Source organism: Chrysoperla carnea, chromosome 2 (genome assembly GCF_905475395.1).
Source record: "Chrysoperla carnea chromosome 2, inChrCarn1.1, whole genome shotgun sequence".
NCBI lineage: Eukaryota > Metazoa > Arthropoda > Insecta > Neuroptera > Chrysopidae > Chrysoperla > Chrysoperla carnea.
The window spans coordinates 69137277-69147970 of record NC_058338.1 but is presented as its reverse complement, the minus strand read 5'-3'; the positions used below and the strand labels follow the sequence as shown (position 1 = coordinate 69147970).

The 10694-nt window shown below is 29.1% G+C and overlaps 1 long non-coding RNA gene across 1 annotated transcript; it reads left to right on the top strand.

Annotated features, from left to right (window-relative positions):
- Positions 1–200: 200 nt before the first annotated feature.
- On the top strand, positions 201–7173 carry LOC123294121. The gene is made up of 3 exons (XR_006535074.1): positions 201–210; positions 6881–6883; positions 7112–7173. It is a non-coding gene; the product is annotated as an uncharacterized LOC123294121 (long non-coding RNA).
- Positions 7174–10694: the final 3521 nt, after the last annotated feature.

Genomic DNA, 10694 nt, shown 5'->3' with positions numbered 1-10694 from the left:
TACCTTTTCATAACGTAATATGACTAATATACGTTGGTTTTTATGGTGGTTATATCTGAGGAGGAAGATCGTTAAGGTCGGCCATACTTTTCATCCGTAATTGATAACAAAGTACAAATAATTTTTTTAAGGTAATACGAGCGCCAAGGCAAATTTAGACTTGTGGTTGAAATTCTTTGTACCTTATTGTCAACTTTGATGATGAATCCTGTTATAACTTCATTAATGTAAACGAAAAATTAAAAGAAAATTTTTCGATATCTGCCTTGGTTTTCGAAATATCGAAATTTTGTTCTTACTTTTTCGTCTTATATTGTCAATTTATAACATAATTCGCCATCAAAATTGAAAAAATATATATTTTTCAATTTTTGTCCCCACTACCGTGCTCATTCACCCTTAATTAATCGGGCACGACGGGTTTTTTGTTTATAATAATTTATGAAGGTTTTAAATTTAATTTAAATGGTTTTTTTTTTTAAATTTCTACCGACTAGTTTTGAAGAAGTATATGAAAACATCATCTTTCTACCGTTTTCTCATAAGACTTATTATGTTAAATATGCCTACTTTTGAAGTCATTTATTTATTTCAATAATCGGGCAACCCCCCTTAAATTTTTAGAATTGATTTAGTTTTAGTCCTTCTTTAGAACTTCACCCTTAAATCAAGTCTCACGTATTTTTGGTTATGTAGCATTGAAAACTGATGGGCCAAGCTTGAATTATTCAACGACAATCAGGATTGTTTCCTTACCTTAAATCAATATCAAAGACGTTCGGGAATAATCGCTACGGTATTTTATCAGAATAAATACTATTAATTCATAATGTTCACTTATGAAAATTTTTTTGTTTTAAAAATTTCCTTTTTTATATTCTATATGTTTTGCCACAACAGTATATAAACATACTATAAACAAATTCCTCATTAGATAATAGAAAAACTAAGAAATTTTAATCGGTCGACCAAGACAAAACGCCAACCTAGACAAATTTCCTCAATATATTGTGCAAAAAGGTATGTGCTGTTGTTTGACCCCATACAGCTTGGTGCAATGCATTCTTATTAAAAATTTTACACAATTTTTTGATTATTTTATTTATTGCTTGTGTGGAATCGGGAGGTCGCGTCGTATAATCAACGAACGTTATATAAAATATAATTCCCACATCTCGAATATTTTGTAAATTTTGTTTTAAGGTCAGTCTTATGATAAGGGCTGGCGAAGTCAAAGAATGGGTTGTAGACTTGAGTCGTCATATCCTCCCTCCTTCAGAGCCATATTTATCGGTATTACGTTATTCATCGCAGAACTTAGAAAGAAATGAATATCCGCAAAACACTTGGAGTTATACTGGAAGATCCTACATTTTATTTTTGAACTATCTGAAAAACAAGAAGATAGAAATATATAAAATCCACTCCTGCTGTTTACGCTATACCAAGAAGTTTTTTCCGATTTATTTTAGAGAAATACGTGACGATCCAAACAGACATTCTTTCGATATTAGTCATTAAAACTTAAAACGGGTTGTTTTCGAGACATCACATTTTGAGATAAAAATAACTTCAACTGATACGTTAGAGTACCTAAACATTCACTCAGCTTCTAAAATAACTTGGAAAAAACTTCTTGGTATAGCGTGACCAGCAGGAGAGGATTTTATATATCTCTATCTACTTGTTTATGAGGTAGTTCAAACAGACACATACACGTGGAAATGGAAATTAATTTTCGAAAATTTTTAGATGATTCTTGATTAGAATATTGGTTTATAAATTTTTATCTCTTTTATTGATCACATGACCAAAATGCACACTTTAAAAGCTTTTGGTGTGGTATATGTTAAAAAAGAGTCGGCATATAATTTTTTTTTACTTTTTCCTTAAATTTTCTCTTTCTCAAATAGTTAAAATAAATTAAATCCGTAATTAAAACTTTAGTTTTTGTTACATATATTTTTGCATTTACTTATAAAAAGTTTCATTACGAAAAAGTTTTATTTCTAAACGAAACAAAAATACACAAATAACCCTTTTTTTAAATACATATATGGAGAAGAATTCAATGTGAAAATAAACTTAAAAACATGGAATTGGAAATGCAGAGAAGTTTAGGAGGACCAATGAATAAAAAATACAAAAAACATTGAAGAAAATGAATGAAAATCAGTGAATAACAAAATATAGTCTTATTATATACGAAATAAGTGAGGTGCCTGTGGCTTGAAATTATTCAAATTGCGAAAAATCATAACTTTTTTAATGCGAGACAATGGACACCCTGGTTTATTCTGTGGTGGCAGCATCTTCTTTCTACAATAATATAAAAACGGACATCGATCAATTTTGTGTTGATCGAAAAATCAGATATTTCTTGAATCCTTCCTTGAATAACGCCACACTTATCAGAATTTTTGAAGGACTAAAAGGTGAAAGCGTGAAAGGCTGAGCAAAATAAGCTCAAATGATATTTTGTACATGTGTATTTATCAAAGACTTGACAGGAATCCGGGACCCTAGACTACCCTAGCTTAACAGGGGAGCTGTCCTGCCTGGAGATGCCCAAAAATGATTCAAAACACCCACTTGCTTTAAAAAAGTAAAATTCTACTGAATTCAAAATTTAAGTTATCGGATGGGCATAGTTTGAAATTAAAATCATTGGAGCTATCTAAGAATTTTCAACTCTTTTATAGTTTTTGAGAAAAAGGGAACTAAATTTTTGCCATAATTTGAATCCTGACGGAAAAACAATGTAATTTTTGAAAAAATGTTTCAAACAAAAGTTTTTTACATTTTTATATGAAACAATTTTTACATTTAAGCTTTTTCTACTTGCGGCTTACAAAAACCAACGGCCCCATGCTGCCCATTTACGAACTCAAATTCATTTTTTGCGTCCTGATCACGATATCGCGTTAACGGAAAGACAAACGGAAAGGGACTTATTAGCATCAGTAGCATCAATATTTCTAAGCGTTGCATACTTGGAATTAAACTTAGTATACTCAGCTATATTTCATGAGGTATAACAACTAAATAAAATCATTTTTAACAACTTAAGGGAAAAGGGCCCCATGCGATAAAAGCGGGAATAAAGGAAAAAAAGTAGAAAAACAAATTTTTAGCTAATGGCCACCACATGAAAACATATACAAAATATCTACGGTTCCAGCCACTATAAACCCGGATTCCAGTGTCTGTGCACCTCAAAATTTATCTTTATTTTTATCTCCTATATTTTTACTTAAATGAATCTGTAATTCATACTTTTCCTATTCTATCCTTGGTAACTACTGCTATATGGATTATAACTATAAATCGTTCTCCCTGTACTCATTGATATAATCACAGCATATTAAATGTAATTATCTAGAATGCATAAATACTTGTACAAAATAATATTCCACGGTAAAGTTGTAATTTTTGTATCTTTTTTTTTTATCTGTTTCATACCTTTCATAATCTCTTGTTATGTAAAACCAACACAAGAACAACGAACAACAACAACAAATTCTAAAGTTGTACAATTTTTCTTTCACAGTTTTTCATTACACATAGCAGCATCATCGTATCATACTTTTTAGCATAAAAAACAATGAATACTCTGTTTGTTACTACTCCTCTGCATGTTTTTTGTTTTGAAATGGTAATTGTTGTTAGTTTAATTAGAGTTTATCATTTGTTGTTGTGCCACACAACACAAGTGAATATTTGTAAAGAAAGAAGAAGAACAACCACACAAAACAGAAGGAGACCACAGAATAACAACAACCCGGGGATGTTGTTATCTTATTCAAGATTTGTATACATTTGTTTATCTTTGTGCGACAAAAGAAAATGTCATTTTTTTTCATTCAATTTTCATTATTTTTTCATGGGAAGCTTTAAGGGACTGTAATTTCTTTTAAAATGCGTAAGTATTATCATTTTACCCTGTATACATCGTGTTCTGTTATTGTCTGCAGAAACCTAGCTTCCGAAAATAAGCTCAACAAGAGCAACAACAACAAAAAAATTCTATAAGCGAAAGGATAATCTTTCGAAAATTAAAACAAATAGCGATAGGAAGGCGTAAAAATAATACAAGCACTGATATTCAAGACTGTCTACACAGGATATTTCAACAATTAACATAGTCAATTGATTATTTTCATTGGTTTTTCCTTAAATATTTGTATATGACTATTTAAAAAATTGGTGTACCTTAAAGAATTGCCCTAAAGACGTGTGAAAGTACTAGATAGTACATACTTTTTTTAGAAATTCGTACTTTCCGTATCATCATCGGTGCTGAGTTGGAAACAAACTGCTCAAATTGGTTGAAGCATGAAGATGAGAACTGGAAGTGGCTACATCTGAGTATAATCCGTCTTTTAACAAAGTTTTTTAGAGGTAGATCATGAGACGTAACAGATCCAAACGCCTCATTTTCTTCGTACCACTTTTGTTTCACTTCAACTGAAAGAATCCTATGATAGATCCTCGGATCAGGACATAATGGGCATAAATAAAAAATCATTTATTAAAAAGAAGAAGTGTTGTAGGATTTCCGGTGGAAAAGATGTTCTTTTTGTTAAAATTTATTTATTTTTAATTTAACATTTGTATTTTTTTTTTTTTTTATCTGACGACCTTCCGAATACGGAGTGAGCACCGTTATTACAAGACCACGGCGTCGTTGACAATACTTAAAATATTTCAAAATAATAAATATAAGGTAAATGTATCAGTATGTATGTATCGGACACATTTTTTTATCTATCTTCCATCTACCGAACGAGAAATAAGGAACATGGTTATAACTTTGGAGTTTTCTGTATTTAAAAGTTACTAGGTACTATGGATATTGTGATGTTCTACGACCAAATCAAGCAAGAACAAGTCCCTGAAGTATAAAAAATATTTTTTCTTGGTGGAAAAACCTTATCCAAGTGGTTAACCTGCTTTCTTATTAAAAAATTTTCTAACAAAAAATAATACATCTAATGATTTAATGAATCTAATTTTATAGTAAAAAATGACATGATATTATATGATTCTCAAATTACCAACCTTTAAGTTTTGTATTTAAGCATTAATCGGATTATATTAATTAAAATATTGGATTAAGTGTTTTCATGCATAAAATTTTTCTTACTTTCCATATTATTATGTAGATACTATAATATAATAAGGGATGGACAAAATTTATGACGATAATGTAAAATGATTACTAGGATTGTATTTACTCTACTTGGACGCACAAATGATGAGATTATTATAATTTATATGATGAATATAGAGAAAGCTTTTGATTTAAATAGGTAGGTATAAAGCTATTGCACATCCTCAGGTAGTTTAACGAAACTAAGCAAGGTTTTTACTGAGAGAGTCGCCTTTGCACCCGACGGACAAAGAGTGGCTATTTTTTTCCGCATATCTTGTATACAGTGTGATCATTTCAAAAGTATCCACCCTTAATAAATCTTGACCTGATGTGATTCTTCTTCTGAGTGAAAACACGCCGATTAAGATATCGAAGGAGAAATTAAAAAATGGTACCCAGATAATTTTAGGTATAATTCCTTCATCTCCATACACCCCAATTTAGTAATATCAAATGACTCTTCCTACTTTGTGATACCTCATTTCAAAGGTTATAAAATTCTCTCTTTAACCATGAAAAAAAATTTTAAGAACCAATCGATCGATTTCATTTATCATGGTTAAAGAGAGAATTTTATGCTCTTTCAAATGATATATCACAAAATACATAAAGTTGGGGTGAAGGATTGAAAATTTTTGTTTCTACATCTGATTTATAAGTCAAATAATAATAGATATCAGAAATTGTTGACATTGTGCCGGAATTGGTTTAGCCTTGCCTTGTAGTAGTTAATAACAGTAGTTAATATAAAACATTATGTTTATCACAAAGTTTAGTACCAAGGCACCTATTTTTAATCACTGAACCAAAAAAAGGGGTGAGCCTAAACAGATAAGCCGATTTTTATTTATTTTTGTTTTGTTTGATGGGAAATTCAATGGAGCGTGTTCTTAGCTATCTTTTAAGTGCGAGCTTAAGGTTCCACACCTGGAACAACTAAATTTGAACAACTTGTTTGAATGCCTCCTATCGCGTTTTTTTTGTTGGGAAAAATAAGTACATAAAATGAAATAGTAATCACTTTTTATATGCTGTATAAACACCATCTAATACCTAATAACTTAAAAAACGCAGATAGTTCAATAACACCCTCTCTGATTGTTACCTAACGACCACGTCTACACAAATTTTGGCCCTGTTGCAAATAATTTCAAATAAAGTAGGCTTGCTTTATACCTTTGAGTAGAATAAGAAGCGACAGGTACTTTTACATAAAAGAGCTTATGATTTTCAACTCAATATATGAATAGATAAATTTAAACGAAAAAACATTTTTGTCCATGTATGTACTACTAATGGATATAATGTATGATCAGTGACCCAAATATATTTAATTTAATTACATTGGAAAATTGGTTTTTGGAAGGAAGAAAATTGAACCTTTTCTATTATATTTTAATAATATATTTAATTCAAATTATATTTAAGGATATATCTACCTATTTTAGTTTAAGAAAAAAATAATCAATTTGACAATTGAATCAATATCTTAAGTAAGAACATTTTTAATTCTGTTTTCTGCCTTTATTGTTTGAAATGTCTATTTTTCAAAAAATTATTCAGATGTGAGAGGAATATTCTCCGAATGTAATTTTATTGCCAGAGATTTGAAAGTCTCTCTTTGAAGGATGGCTAGGTCATAATTTTGCGATTTCTCCATTTTATGAAAAAAACAAGTGAAAACAAACAATTGACTGAGATCATTTTTGAAATACCTTTTTATAGACAGTGTTTATTACGCATTCGTTCGTTTTTTTACGTCTTGTAAAGAAAGAAAGATAAACAAATACCTACATAATATATGTAACGTGTAAATTAAAAATATAAACAATAGATACCTGTACATACACACTATATAATGTTTCTAAGCTAATTTGCGCCCTCACGGGTACGCAGTGATGTTTACAAAAAATTTTTTACATTTCAACTTTTGTTCTATCTCTAACGGTTAACAAGGACTCAAGACCTTGACCTATATTGCTAATTTATAAACTCAACCTCACTTTTACGTTCTGAGCACGCTATAAAATAATTTTCAACTTGATATCTTATTTCGTTTTTGACTTATCGTGTCGATAGACTAACGGGCGGATGGACACACAACCGAAAATGGACTAATTAGGAGATTTTATGAACACCTTTACCAAAATTTTGTTTTAAGCAACAATATTTTTCAGCGTTATAAACTTGGGACTAAACTGAATATACTTTGATATATATGACATATACAGTGTGTCCCCGGATAAAGGTAACTATACTTGTAAATTTTCTTATTTTTCATTTTAAGAAAAAAAGTCATTCTTTATAAGAAGTTGTGCTTATTCTGAAAAGTATTTACGCATATTTAAAACTTCTTAAAAATGTACAGGGTACCAAAAATTTGGAATCACTATTTTTATTTTTGGTAAACTTCCCTTCCTTTTTATAAATTGACAAAATGTTACTAAAAAAAAGTTACTCGATATAAACAATTATGACTCTATACAAAATTTCAAGAAGATTTTTCCAACTTTGACAATTCCATTCCTAGTGAATGTTTATCGGAGAAAATAAATTTTTTTTAAAATTATGTAGCCTAGACCACAAAAAAATAAACTCTCGAATAGTACATGTTCATTGATTTATTATTATTTTCTTTGTTACGTTTTTTTTATAATTACAGCTTTTGTTCAAATAAAAATGATGCTATAAATAATGTACACGGATCTTCTTGATATTTTGTATAGAGTCATAATTGTTAATTGCGAGTAACTTTTCTTAATAACATTTCGCCAATTTATAAAAACGAAGGGTAGTTTACCAAAACTAAAAATAGTGATTCCAAATTTTTGGATACCTGTACATTTTTAAGAAGTTTTTAATATGTGTACATACTTTTCAGAATAAGCAAAACTTCTTATAAAGAATGACTTTTTTTTTTAAAATGAAAAATAAGAAAATTTATAAGAATAGTTACCTGTATCCGGGGACACACTATATATACATGGTAAAATAAGAAATGAGAATAAAATTATCGAAATCAAGATGAGAATCGCTTTTCAGAATCTTTATTTTTAATGATTTTATAAATTTAGACTTTTTATTTTGATTATTTTTTGGATAATTTCATTAGCATGATATGCGTTTAGTCTATTTATTAGCATAATGATTGTAATAAAGCAATATTGAGCTGTAATCGGAAATTTATTACAGGATAATAATGATACCCTTTCCATCGATTATTTTTCAATTATTATCAAACAAAAAAACACATTACTCATCCACAGTTATAAATTATGTTTATTTCCAATTGAAACTTTATGCAAAACCAGGATGAATATTAAATTTCGAAACATTTTAACATACGTAGCTTAGATGGAACGCACACGGGTGTAGCAAAACTTTACGCGTTAAACAAAATTTTATAAGGGCAAAGGCAAAACATTTTCAATACTAACTCATGAAAACATTGATACGTCAGTAAAATCACACCAGTAAAATTACAAAAAAAGAAAAAAAAAAGAAAAACCAAAATCCAATCCAAAAACGAATAACGTTTTGCAAGCACAAAAAAGTTGTGCCACCTGCGTAATCCGTGGAAAAACTAACAAAACAAAACTTTTCAAAATTTTTTAATTCTTTTTTTAGAGTTTAGTTCAAAAACTATGAGCTTTTGACATTAGAAACAATTGAAGTCAAACCACAGCTCCGTAATTATATGTCTTAAAATTTTTGAAATTGATGTTTTTGAGAAATGATAAATTTTTAGTTTTGCTTATGTTAGAGATAGAACAAGAGTTTAAATATAAAAAAATGTTTCTTATAATAAATTTACCACTTTTGTTTGGAACAATTTTTCATGAGGTAGCAAACTATAGTGTCCATTTTCTCCAAAAACATAAAAGATAACGAAATGAAAATTTGTAGGTAGCTTCAACTAGTGAGCCTTATGAAAAATTTTTGGAAAAAAAAAAGTTTTCAAGAAAGCATTTCGAAAAATTTTCAAAACTAGTCCAAATGGAGGCCAGAAGGCTCATGTAACAACATTTTTGTTTAATCAGTATCTCAAGCTTCACTTATTGAGAATAGTCAAGGCAATGTTCAAAGGTTAAAGTATAGGTATTCTTATTTTAAGAATGTTGGAAGTGTTATAATAAATATATGAATTATGGAATGTTTAAATAGGAAAATATACTGCCAGTCAGTAAATACACAGATTTCCACATCACTCATGAGGTAGTGTGTATTGGTATGCGCTCCCGTTATTTATTGTGGCGGGATCCCCAGTAGGCCTACACCACGAAAAATCAGTTGTTTACTCCCTGTAATGTACTGTAGGGTAAGATTGACAGCCTTTTGGTATAGGAAATTCGTAAAATCTGTTCTTAGTGGACGTCTATGTCACGAAAAAGGTAAGTATGCGAAAATTGAAGTTAATCGGACAGACAGTTTCGAAGATTGCGTGCTGAGTCAGTCAGTGGTTTATCGCTTGTATATATATATTGTTATACACTTTAATTTGAAAAAAGCAATAAATTTAATGTAATCTAATTATTTGATCATCGCGATACAAATTTTACGCACAAGAGAATGGTTTTTCCCACATACAACAAAAACACTCCACAACAATAATAAAATACACATATAAATGAACATTTTATAATATTTTTGAACGATTCCAATTATATAGATTATTTTAAATATTATAACAAATTTACATATAAATGAAAATAAATAAATATATCTAGCAAAAGTTTTTAATTATAAAATTCGATCAAAAAATTATAATTTATTACATTATAAATATTAAATGTTAGGATCATCTATATTCATATTTATAATGTTTATATTATTTTTATTATTCATAAAAATAAGTTTATTCAATGAGTATAAATAAATGATTGTACGAAACTTTATTATTATATTCATGTGTATTAAATACAACCATTCTCTTCACTTACTGTTAATTTAGAGCTGATCCGATAAAATCGATTCTGATAAAAAAATTTTAACAAAAAAAAACCGACTTCAAAAGAAAAACTTTTCCAAAACAAATTCATATGCACTAAACAGTAAAAAATAATAATAATAGAATATAGTTAAAAAATTTTTTATTTTTCGAGTCGGGGTTAACCAAAGAAACAACTCTGACAATAGAGTTTGCTACATTAGCTTGGCTGACACCGATTCCAAAAATAACAATAATTTTAACTACATTATATTATCGTTATTTTTTAATCTTTAGTGCATATTAATTTGTTTTGTTAAAGTTTTTCTTTTGAAGTCGGTTTTCTTTTAGTTAAAAGTTGTTTTTTTTTTAATTTGCGATTTTTAGTGTATCTAAAGTACACTAACTAATTTGTCACTAAAAAAAAGATTGATCCAAATCGGTTGGCGTGATATTGACTTAATCGTCCTCTTGCCATGCAAACTTAATGCAAATTTAAGATTCTTATGGTTTTCTCATGGATGCCGTTGTTCAGAACTGGACCAAAATGAAATAGGACCACACGTGAAGCACTAGCACCAAAAGAAGCATCAAAATCGGTTCAGTAGAAAG